Below are 12916 nucleotides of genomic sequence, written 5' to 3'. Positions count from 1 at the left end.
CCGAAAACTGAAGTAAAATAATAAAAATGAATAAAAGTTGAGTCAGGTCTAACGACCTGAGCGTTTCTGTGTTTGTTGAATCCATGCATCATTGAACTCCTCCTTTAAGAGGCAGATCTTTATTTTTATAACATTTTTAAACATTACAAAATCAATTGCAATTTAAAGTATTGTTAATGCCGAATTGTTAACATTTTGACAAAATGTATTAATATTTGAGTGAACACTTTGCGTCCTTTAAGAGGATCTTTGCTTAGAATAATCACTACTATAAGAACATACACAACATAAGAATATATAGAACCCATAATAATATTAATAGTGATAATAATAAAATCGTCTTTACTAGAGCGGGCGTGTTTCGGCCGTCTCTATCGCAAAGATAACAATGATTCGAAGTGGTTGGTAGATGAGAGAAAATAAGTACAGACGCACACAAATATTCTCGTAGGGCCTAACGTTAGTGCCTCTACTACTCAACCTTACAAGATATAAATGAATGTCACCATTAAAGTGAGTACTTTATGTTGGTTACCGAAGAAACCGAAAATGTCGGTTCTCAGTATATCGATATTTAGAGGTCATATTTTCGAGTACAGATAACGGATCCCGTATATCGAGGGTTTCAGCAGCCGGCCTCCGTGGCGTAGTGGTTAGCACAGCGCGCTACGACGCCAGGGGTCCCTGGTTCGAATCCTGGCCAGGGCATGGGTGTTTGTGCGAGTCTCTTCATCAATTTCATTAGGCTATATCATCACTCATCGATGGCGCAGTGGTAGCGTCTTCGCCTTGTAATCAAGGAGTCCTGGGTTCGATACCCGGTGGAGGCACATAGTGGTTCGGATCCCACTTTAAAATGTAGGTCCAGTCCCGATTAGCCTTACTGTGCATAAAGTGGACTTAAAACACCAAATCAATCAATCATCACTCATCCTCAACTTTACAATTAAGAGGCAGAAAAGCGAAGTTAAATAAACAAAATTAATCAATAGTTTCAGCAGCACTAAATATACCCCGATTATGCAACCATTTCAGGATATATATTTTTTTTAATTTTGCCTGCTTTACGGTGCATTATATACACCAGCAAGTTAACCTCAAGGAAATGAAGTAATTAGCTCACGAAGCGGATTACATAAAAAATAACTCCATCGTAGATTCCAGCCGAGGCCACTCCCTTAATATCGTGCCACAGTAACCATCAGCCATGGAATCACTTCTTGGTGAACAAGGGCAATTACATTAACATATTATTATTAATAATATTAAATAGAATAGGATTATACACAGTGGCGGCGATTATGGGGGCGTGGGGGTAATTGCCTCCTCCCAAATTTTGGCACTTTTTGCCCCTACAACTCCGTCCTCTAACGAAATTTCCTGACACTCCACTCATCTCCACTTCAAAATCAATGGAATAAAGAAATGAGTATGTTAAGAATGGATGACCACAATTAGAGGCAAACCAAAAGAGTGATCATGTGAGAAGTCGACCCCATCCTTGAAATAATTTGATTTCGATCAGTCAAGTATGGGTTTTTAAACATTTAGCAACGTTTTAGATGAACATCTTTTTATTACATGAATGCGTGCGTTTCGTTGGTTCTCTTCCTACCGCGCCCATTTGAAATTCCTTTCTCTCCAACGTAAAGTTTGGGGGACGGTCGAGATTCTAACCCGAGGCCACGTGATCAACAGCTTGACATGCTTTGCCCAGATTCTAACCACTCGGCCACAGGGTCGGGCAAGTGCTGGTGAGTAAACTTATACCTTGGAAGTGTCAGCCTCAGAATATCAGGAGTATAGAGTGAGTTTTAGATACCGGGGTTCAATATCTCGAAATACCGGTTACATCGAAGATGCAGAAAGTACCGGAAAATAGCGAAGGTACCGTTTCGATATATCGATATTTCGGTGTTGCCAATACCTGAGATTCCGGTATTTTCAAGTAACGGTAAATCAATAACTAGACCATCTTTAAAAAGTATAACGTTTCTTATCATTCATATTTATTTTCTAATCACACATTTATACATATGCACACATGTGGAGGCTGTGTGCCTGTGCAGTGCTTCTTTCGGAAGAAAGTATTCAGGTACTGTTTCTAAATTCGCAAGCAACACAAAACGAAAATCCAAAGTTAATAAACAACTATTTATGTTCGGTTATTTTGATACAGCGCGTTCAATTTAAAATTGTACCGCATTCCCCCCCTTTACGAATACCTAACGCAATGCATTTTTTTGTTTATAATGGTAACACGACGGCTGAATAGTCACGTAGCTTGGTGTGGAACGAAGAGGCAAGGAAATAGAAAAGGAAGCATCTCACGATGCTTTTCCGGTGGGTTCAATTTTAAATTGAACGCACTGCATATTTTACGTGGCTTTTCTTCCTGTTTTCTTAATCGCGACGATTTTACATTTAGGTACTCCAAAGCAATAATTTTGTATATTCACACGTCAACCTGCCATTATCCTTCACATTTATGTTCTTACTTTATCAGTGACTCACTGGCAATTGCCATAATGCGCAGTCGAACATCTAAGCGAAAGAAGGGCGAAAGAAAATATTATCGCACTGCGTCTCGGTTTTATTTAGGGGTGAAGCCGTTCCACATTACTCAATCGCGTCTGAACTGATACTCCTACCTGCCCCAAAGGAACGATTGATTGATTATATTGCTTTACTTTACTTCGCTTCTTGTGCCACTTTTGGCTAATTTGCGAAGATGAGGATGAGTGATGACATGATGAAATTGATGAATGCACACTCACAAACTTCCATGCCCAGGCCTAGATTCGAACCCGGGACCCCTGGCGTCGTAGCGCGATGTGCTAACCACTCTGCCTTCTGGGGCCGGCCCAAAGGAACGAGTAGAAGTGGTTAGTTATCTAATTAACTTACATAAGTTTCTTGGACGAATAAACTGGTCGCTGCAGAAAATGGACATTGCTTTGCGTTGATTAAAAAGAGTCTCAAAATATTTTATCATATATACTTGCTTCGAATTAGCAATCTCGTTACATAATTTTGTACAACCTTCATGCTTTTAGCGTCTTTAAATTTGTTGGCTAAAGAAGAGTAGTTGGATAGCCTCAGGCTGATTTTTTTTTTAAAGAAAAGACGAATTGATCTAAAGTTAAAATATTTTCTGATCATTTTATAAATGTATTTAACAGTTCTGCTGTACACTTAGCGGCGAAAGAAACAGTAGGCGAATTGTCCACCACCATTTTCATTCAGTCTGTATTACATAATGTGATGATACTGAATTGAAATAATGACGTCAATATGAAGAGGGCAATGCCTGCTTCGAACCAACATAGTGTCATTCCTTAAAACAGCACAGGATATAGAATAAAAAGTAATGAAGATAGCAATGGACAATTTGCCTACCATTTCTTTGCTGTTGACCGTACAAAGTAAAAAGAAAACACTCCTTGGTGGGTTCCTTTATTTTCCACAGTGGGCTTTCAGAACGCCACAAGCGATAACTAATTCTGTACAGCTTGCTTCGTGGCCTCCCTTGCTGGCAGCGTCAGCGGAGTAAAGAATGGCGCCAGGAAGTCTCATCCCCCGGTCGGAAAAGCTACAGACGCAAAATTGCGTTTGCATTAGCTGCTAGTCACTACGTACTTCGTTTTTGCCATCGTTGGTAATATCTGTCCATCAAACTTGGTCCATCATCCACTTAAGTAGGATATAATTGAAGTCAATACATGCGAACTACAAAGCAAAACGGATGAGTGAAGGGTGGGGGTTCAATGTTGTTTCATCGTTTAATATAGCTTACGTGTCAAAGCAAAACTTTGGTCAAACCACATTCATCTGTGGTTTAACTTTGTTTTGAGTCCACGTTTTGCATGAGAGGCTAATCTGGAAGGACCTACAGTTTAAAGTGGGATTCGAGCCTCTGATCAATCTACCCCAAGCAGGCATGAGGGTTCGATCTCGGAATCCCTTGATTACAAAGCGACAGCGCTGGGCATGAAACAATTAGGGAGGTCCGTATCTTTGAAACGGTAGGCAGAATATGGGTGTAACATCATCATATTGACTCTTCGTCGTCGCATTGTAATAAAGGGGTACCGGGTTCGATGCCCGGTGGAGGCACATAGTGGTTTGGATCCCACTTTAAACTGTAGGTCCAGTTCCGATTAGGCTTACTGTGCATAAAGTGGACTTAAAACACCAAATCAATCAATCAATACTGACTCTTCTTCTTTTTGCTTCGTGTACATGGTGTGAAATCACTGTTTGAGGGGGGAAAGATCTTAATCTACGCGCACGTGCGCGCTAATATGTATACGTAATTAAATACAACATTACTAATTACAAAATCACTAAATATTTAAAAATAACATTATTAAATACATTTAAAGCAATTAACTTTTTACATTTATAAATATCAGATTTGCATAAAGTAGCAAACTGATTTCTGTACTAAGTGGTTAAAGATGTGAATTAATTTCAAAATTGTTGAAATTGTTTTATTATGGAAGATTGATTGATTCAATTGGTTTATTTTACTTCGCTTTTCTGACACTTTTGGCTAATCGCGAAGATTGAAATGGCTGATATACAATGAAACCGATGAAGGGACACTCACAAATACCCATGCCCAGGCCGGGATTCGAACCCGGAACCTCAGGCGTCGTAGCACGCTATGCTAACCACTCCGCCACGGATGTCGGCGTAACACTTGAAACATTGTGTTTAGTTTTTCTATTAATATAAATCAATTAGGTTTCATTCTTATATTTATTGTCCTTTCTTGTTTCACTTTAATTTTGAATACGTTGCTTTTGCTGCAGATCTGTTAATGATCTTTGGAAAGAGAGATTGTTGGGGAAATACCCCCGTTGCACCTTGCCCTTGGACCCCTCCGCTCCCATGAGTTCTCATGCACTATTGTCCGCTGAGAGGAGATCGTTTCGAGGGATATTGAGCAATCCAGTGTTACGGTGAAAAAACCTTCCTTCATTTCACTTCAGGTGACAAGAAAATCACAAAAAATCAAGTATAAAGAACAGATTGAACTGTTTGTGACATTTTGATCATTTTGGTAAGATGGTACGGGTAAGATGTACATGGTAAGATGTCACTTAACGTGGTTTACACCAGAGCCCTTCATTTAATGAATTTATTTTGACTGTAATTTTAGTTTTACGTTCAGTTAATCAGCGCTGGACCTAAAGTTAACTTCTCAGCCCGGACCTTGGGGTGCACGAGTTTGGGATGGCAAAATGCCTTATCGTATTTAAATCTTCTATTCTTCAACATTCGTGAATTGTAGTGATAGTGAGTTGCATATTATTGAGTATAGGAAAGCAAGCAGAGAACAGCAATTTCAGGAAATCAGGCTGTGATTCTGCCCTTTGGAAAATTCTTTCTCACTTATTGCAGACGATTATTTTACCAGAACCTTTGATAACTTTCAGGAAATATCTCGTTTCTACCGTTCTGCACGCCCTCTCATATCCGCGTCGTGGTTAACCAGACGGTACAAATTAGTTACCTTCACCTCGTACTAATCCACACAATCCACAATACTTTCACAAAAAAAAAAATACTTGAAACGGTAGCCATATTATTGGTATTATAACCTGAGCATTGCATTGGTTTGGTTTAGAGTACGAGGTCGTTGTATTATGAAGTTTATCTAATTTTGTGTCGTGTCGCCAGTGTCACATGTTGGTACAATGCTGAGAATTTCGGTTTTCCCCTCAGTTGACTTATATTCAATGACAGCTTAAGGAAAGCTAAGCACTTGTTTATCGCAGAAGAAAATTGTTATAACAATGTAAAATGTGACAAATCCACAACAAAATTATATGCAAGGTAATTTCATACTTTGTAAGTCACGTGTATATAACCTATACTTAATGAATGAATTAATGAATACTGCATTTAAAGTTCTTTGAATATTGCTCATGTATTAGGGGAGTATACAGACCCCCCCACCACCACCGGTACGCTCTCAGACAAAAAAATATAGAGTGAAAAGTAAAGTTGTTCCGTGGAAATATGACCATTCTATTCAATTGCTATTGCCTTCGGTTTGTAGACCGATTGATTATAAAAAAAAGTGTTTTCTAAACTTTTTTCCGAAGAGCTTGCATTTTCTGCAGCTTGCGTTTGCAACGTATGAGGTTGCAACCAGGAGACAGGACAACCAGGCGATCTTGCTTCTCTTCTATCGGTATCTAAGGTTGCCAGACCTTCATCTTTTATGCTTAACTTTGCTGCTTTTAAATAACGTTATTTTTTCAACATTAAAGCATAAAGTTGGTTTACACAGTTTAAATTGAGAATATTTCTGTTATACGTTTCGTGAAGCAATGCAGAGAGAACAAGGGAGTGGGCGTTCTTAGTTCTCTCTCTTCCCACACGACCTGCATGTGTTTCTGAGGCAGTGGCAACCATGCCCACTAAGTTCCTCGCCCTTGCAGACAAGAGATGGGGGAAACCACTCCGTGTTGATTTTTGATGTTATCTGTAGAAGCACTTCGCAGGTTTCTCTCGCTCTTCCTGTGTAACTTGCGATAAATGCAGAATTCCTGTGGTGTGCGCACAATCGAAGGCAAATGTAAAAATAGACAAATTGCTAATCATTATGTTAATTAATTCTGTGTTCCTCAATGTGATTTTCCCGTGTAAAAATACTGTAAGCTTTAGTGTAACCCTACTTCAAATAATATATAAAAATAATAATAATACAGCTTCTTAAAAAAAGCCCTGCCTGGGAAAGTAAATAATGGAAAAAACTATGGATATTTTGCCTGCTATAATGTTTGCCGTTCACTGTATATAGGAAAAGGACTTTTTGCTGTGGTCTTCAAGGGGTCGTGATACCTGTAGGGACACGTGGTACAGTGTTACGGATTCCACTTTAGACTGTAGGTTCAGTCTCGAATAGCCTTTCTGTGCAAAAAGTGGCAATTGAATTCTTCGAAAAGTAGCATACATTTCAAATCTTGGTCGTCTAATACACGAATGTTTGTGCTAACAGTTGCCATGCATCGCTAATGTCAACCCTAAACTAAGAGTTCCAGTGTATTTCTATTTTACACCCATTTTCTACCTATCGGGTTAATCGCCACATATACGCCGAATTTGCATAAATTTCATATAGTCTGAATCTCTGGTTCATTCCGCGTACAACGGGATATCACTCATCTCTCTAGGGCAATTAGCCTCCGATCTATACTCATTTAATTGAAACTCTACATTTTACTCAAAATCGGCTCGGGGCCAAGGGGGTTACATGTGAAAATGGCCTTGGAAATCAAAAGGTTAATGTAAGAAATGGTCGAAAAGTTAACAATGTTTCCCAGTTTTCTTTGTTCAACAAATGTAAAAGAAAAATCATGCTAAAACGCTTTTGCAAGTCAGTTTAAATACAGATGTCTGAGAGATATGTGCAATCAAGCCATGGCCAGTATTAATGGAAGGACTATTATGCCAACTCATTTTATACAGGCACACTTTGTGCTTGGAGGAAGTGGGTGGTCAGACGAGGCACTTTCTGCATCTCCCAAATAAATCAAGATTACATTCTGAGCTCCCAGCAGCTACTTACGGTTAACGACTTTTTACTTTAGTAGAAATTTTAGACTAAATATTTGGTCAAAATTGCCGGTTTTTCCCTCAATTTTGCAAAAAAATATTTCTTGCTTGCTTCGATTGTAATATAAACGTTTCTACACGTCACATTATTTTGAACGAATTGGCGACCTACTCAATTAAAATGTTCCCTACATAGCTATTTCTATTTTGTTTATTTTTTTTTGTTTGGTCTATTTCGTGATTGAATCGAGACAATGAGGTGGAATGATAAAATTATGAAGGTACAAACACGATGTCCATGACTCCATATTATCGCGATTGGACCACACGTTTTTTAATTACAGAATGTCGAAGTGAGCATAGTTTGAAAAACACATAAAAAGCTGCATTTTTTGTTCTCGTCTCAACATAAAGATCGATATTTAAGATTTATTGGGGATCGAAGGCACTTAATACCGAGAAAGACTTGATTCAGTTAACATGCATTTATTATTATTATTATTAGACGTATAACATATAGCGAATACATTACATTCAGTTAGAGAAGTTGTACAGTGAATATTGTTTAAAATTTGTGCATTCATAGAGCCGAAGGTTGAGAATTCTACGCCAAAGAGAACAACACAATTCGACACACCCTTTACACACCATTAAACTTTTGCTTCTGTCGAAAGTATAATTTTAGAACATATATACTCAATATGAAGAAAAGCTCTCATTGTGAACCGACCGAGGAAATTTACTTCACTCAATTTAGGGTTAAAACGGACAATTTAGACCGGTTTGTTAGCGTAAAAAAATATGTATCTGAAGTTATCCAATATTTGAAGACATAGAAAACATTTCCAGGTCCCTAGCCTCCCCCTTCCCTGCATTGAGGGAGCTGCTGCTCTGCCACTGGTCACCGCTGAAACCAACTTTGTTCTATTTTATATCTTATATTTGTACAGTTGTAACCCCACCAAATGATCCCCTATTTAAAAGGGAAGTGGGGGAGGGGTGATGGACAGCGAGATTCATTTGTGGAGTTTATGGACAATACGAAGCTTTGTCGTCTTCCAGGCCAGTGTTGTTTAGAAGTCATTTGTATTTCATATTTATTTTACGTCGCTTTTCTTCCACTTTTGACTATTCACGACGATGGATCACGATTATGTTAAATGGATGAAGAGATACTCACAAAACAGTCTCGTCCAGGCTGACGGAACTCGAACTCGGAGTGTACGGTCACTCAACGCACTCTTCCACAGTGTCGAACGTTTAGAAGTGGGGGAATTAATCTTTTCACACAATATTTCTCAGGAAATTACGTTACGACTATGCGTCAATAAGTGATTGAAAATATCATTATATATTAACTGACATTAAAAGTGTTGTTGAAAAGCCGTGATTTCTTTCTATAAAAATATGTTTCAAAGTATGGATATTTGTGTAAGAATAGAATTTAATCGGTAGGTTTTTAGAACTACAATTATATAGTTTAAAACTTTGTTGAAGAGTTTATTCATTTTTTAAGATTAATCATTCATATTAATATGATACTTTTGGAGGTTAAGGCTTTCATTTTAAACATAAAATTCCCAATCGGTTGTTCGGTGTAGCCATAGGGTAGAAAACACAACACTGAGCGGCGCATAATATGTTGACGGTAGTGACTTGCAACAACTCTTTAGTTCTTTACCTGAATATCCAGGAAAAGTAACTTGTTGATCTAAAATAATTCACTTATTCTACACATGTTTATGTAGTTTATTTATTTATATTAATATCGTTAGAATAACATACAAAATTTACTTAAACGTTTTCCTTGTGAATGCTTTGAATTCAAAGCTTTATTCTTCCATAGCATTTGAACTTCAGAGGGAAACAAGCATGAGAGGAATGCTTGGCGCCTCGAAGTCCGGACAAGAGGCCGCGAAGAGTAGGGATGAGCAAGGGAAAGTAACAATTATACCAATACAAAATTAGATTACAGCAGTAAAAATTAGTTGCATTTTGTTACTTCCAGTTTGCAAATGCAGCAGTAGGCAAGTTGTCATCGTGAATATTGTACACATTGTTGTATGCAATAAAAATCGAGGATTGAAAGAAAAGTTGTAAGAAATCCGATGACAATATCAGAATGTCATAGAATACGGCACACAGCAGTGACAAGAGAGCGGAGAACGTGGTGCAGTGCGATGTGCACACGAAGCGAAAATTGGTTGCTAAGAGCCCTAAATCTCCTCTCCTAACCTAACAACGTAGAATTGTCATTAGAATCAGTGGCGGCGATTGGGTTCCAAAACTCGGGGGGGGGGGGGGGGCAAAGACAGTTTACTTTGGTGCATAAGATTTAGCATAGTGTGAGGGCAAAAGTGGCATAAATAAGGGGACAACAGCCTCCCTCGCTCCCCCTAATCGTCGCCACTGTTTAGAATTCTAATTGTAAAAATTAGACATGCTAGTTGGTTAGGAGAGTTAAGTTTAGTGCTGTCAGAATATTTTATAATCCTGTGATCCCGAGTGGCTGTCTGTTGATATATTACAGTTTCCTAGATACAGTGTGTTACTTTGTAACATTGTATATCTGACAATTATAATACAATAAAATGTTCAATACATCCAAATGTCAACCTCTCTTCCACGTAGTACAACCTCGACTGCATTGTGCAGAAGGAGGAGGTTCTAGCGCTTGGATTCACAATCAGTATAATCCTCTGTGGGGTTTGCGTTATATGTTTGTCCCTTCATCCATTTCTAACATTCATTTGCAACCTCGCAATTAGCCCGAAATGGTAGAAATGCGACGTTAAATAAACTAAATCAACTAACAATAAAATGCTCAACGTACAAACACAACTGCATAAAATATATGTGACGCTTCGAAAGACGGTATTTTGAATTTATTATCCCTTCCCATGCCTTGGATTGCCTCGAATGTAAATATTCCTTACGTTGCTTAACTAAAATTATACCCTAGGATAGTGAAATGGTAAACATTAATGAAGCGACAGAAAAATGCAACGTATAGCCTTTAACGTTATTTTTATTGCTTTTCTTCGGTTAATCGTTAATGAGCATTAATGGTGGAATGCAGAAATAAATGAAAGAACGAACACAATGGTATATCTGTGCCTTACTAAGGATTCTAAATTAGGGCTTCTGGCTTCGTAGCTACTCCTTCATGCAGACCAGAAGGTAAAAAAAAAATGAATACAATACAGTTGATTTGATTTGAATATTATTATTTAGCATCGCTTTTCTTTCCCTTTTGTCCAGACGAAACGATGGGATGAGTAATGATACGATGAAATTGATGAAGAGCGCCCACAAAGGAACACCCAAGTAGCGTCGTAATGCACTGTGCTAACCTTTCCGCCACGAAGGTCAGCTGCAAGAGATTGATCGATTGATTTGCTTTATTTTACTTCGCTTTTTGTGCCACTTTTGGCTAATTTGCGAAAATGGGGATGAGTGATGATATGATGAAATTGATGAATGGGCACTCACAAGCATCCACGCTCAGGCCGGGATTCCAACCAGGTACCCCTGGTGACGTAGCGCGATGTGCGAACCACTCCGCCATGAGGGCCGGCAGCTACAATAGAGTCGAATTTACTGAATGAGAACATATACGCATTGATTGATTGATCGATTGATTTGGTGTTTTAATTCCACTTTATGCACAGTTATTCTAATCGGGACTGGACCCACAGTTTAAAGTGGGTTCCGAACCACTATATGGCACCACCGCATATACCGTTTTAAGGGGAAGTTTAACTACATAGCTTTCATTTTTTACTATCCCTTCAACGGAGCGTGCTGTTGGCAATATCACCCGCAGTACGGCCGTGATCGAGAATGTGTGGAGCCATATCTTCTGCTTGAAAAGTAGCACCGTAAGATGCACAAGAAAGAACTTTACCTTTTGTAGCACTCGCCCACACACATTTTAATGGCATAACCTCTGCCTAGGGCTTCGCTGTTCCCCTAAGTACACTTGTTTGTGTAACTTCGTAAATATTGTCTCATTAAAGCCACACTAAGGAAATGAACACGCTTCCTTTTACTAAAACTGAATTTTTTGTTGGCCCTTTATTTTATTACATAATTTATTTTAATCTCAATCAAATAAACATCTACATATTATTCACGTTTAGAAACGGGAAGAGTATTTATATAGTTTTTTTTTTTACCTTGTCATTTTAAAATTAATGGAATTAATATTTTCTTTATGATCGTAGATGGTAAGTACATGTGTAATTTCCAGGCATTATTTATCATAAAGGAATAAAATCAATGTTTTCTACTCGAGGTTTTCCCCTTTCCCCAAAGTTGTTTGTTGTAGAACATTAGCAAAGATGCCCTTATTTCAGTGTCCTCTCTGTTGTTTTATGTAAGTAAGAATGTGCATTAAGGATGATACGCATATAATAATTCGAATATCCCTGCGTAAGAATTTGTATGTTATCTATTTATATTTTCTCTTGAATACACGCACATAAACAACACGACAACAAGAGCAGGACACAGAATGTAACTTAAATGGAATTCTATCAACTTCAACATACGAAATGATGGGTTTCCTGCTTTGTGAAGCTGATACGCAATGGAGAGATAGATGAACGTGATAACGGGCAGCTTAGCAAGTCGCGTTGATCCTTTTCTGCAAGAGGGGAGGGTACTTGTGTTCCCCCGCGACGTTGTCAGGTGAGGAGCTTATCAACTTTTCAAGTCGCACTTTAAGCAGAGAGGGCGGGAAGTGAAGACGACAAAAAGTGTGGCATCGTAGCAAAAAAACTCATGCACGGCGCAGTGGCCGCAGAGATGGATCGCATAAAACAACAGTGTTGCCAAACACGGTCGTTAGAAAAAGAACTACATCGAAGTTAAGGACTCAGACCAAGCACTTAGCTTTTAGACGTATGAACACTTGTCTCCGTCTCTACGCTGTGGATTCTGTGTTCGAATCCTGTACGAGTTTAGGGAGCTTCCAGACCAAAGTGAGAAGCGAAGCATATAACTTGGAAACAAACACTCAAAAGTATATGTGACGTTTCGAAGTGACATGACAAGGTGCACATGTCGAGTCACATTGCGTCGTTCTAATCTGGTGGCGTCTTCTGGTAGCGCAGCTGCACTGAATGCTTGCTTATATTCTTAAGAGGTGCGTGTTGCTTGTTACTTCGGTATGAACCCCTTAGTTTGTACACACTGTTATTCTTAATATGAGCGTTTATATATATGAAATGTTCGATAAAATATAAATGAAACACTCGAACCAATGCTATTTTGCTATATTTTACTTCGCTTTTTATGCCACTTTTGGCTAATTTGCGAAGATGGGGATGACTGATGACAT

Source organism: Lepisma saccharinum, chromosome 2 (genome assembly GCF_977018435.1).
Source record: "Lepisma saccharinum chromosome 2, izLepSacc3.1, whole genome shotgun sequence".
In the NCBI taxonomy this organism is placed as follows: Eukaryota; Metazoa; Arthropoda; class Insecta; order Zygentoma; family Lepismatidae; genus Lepisma; species Lepisma saccharinum.
The sequence above is the reverse complement of the archived record's forward strand: the minus strand, read 5'-3'. Positions refer to the sequence as shown.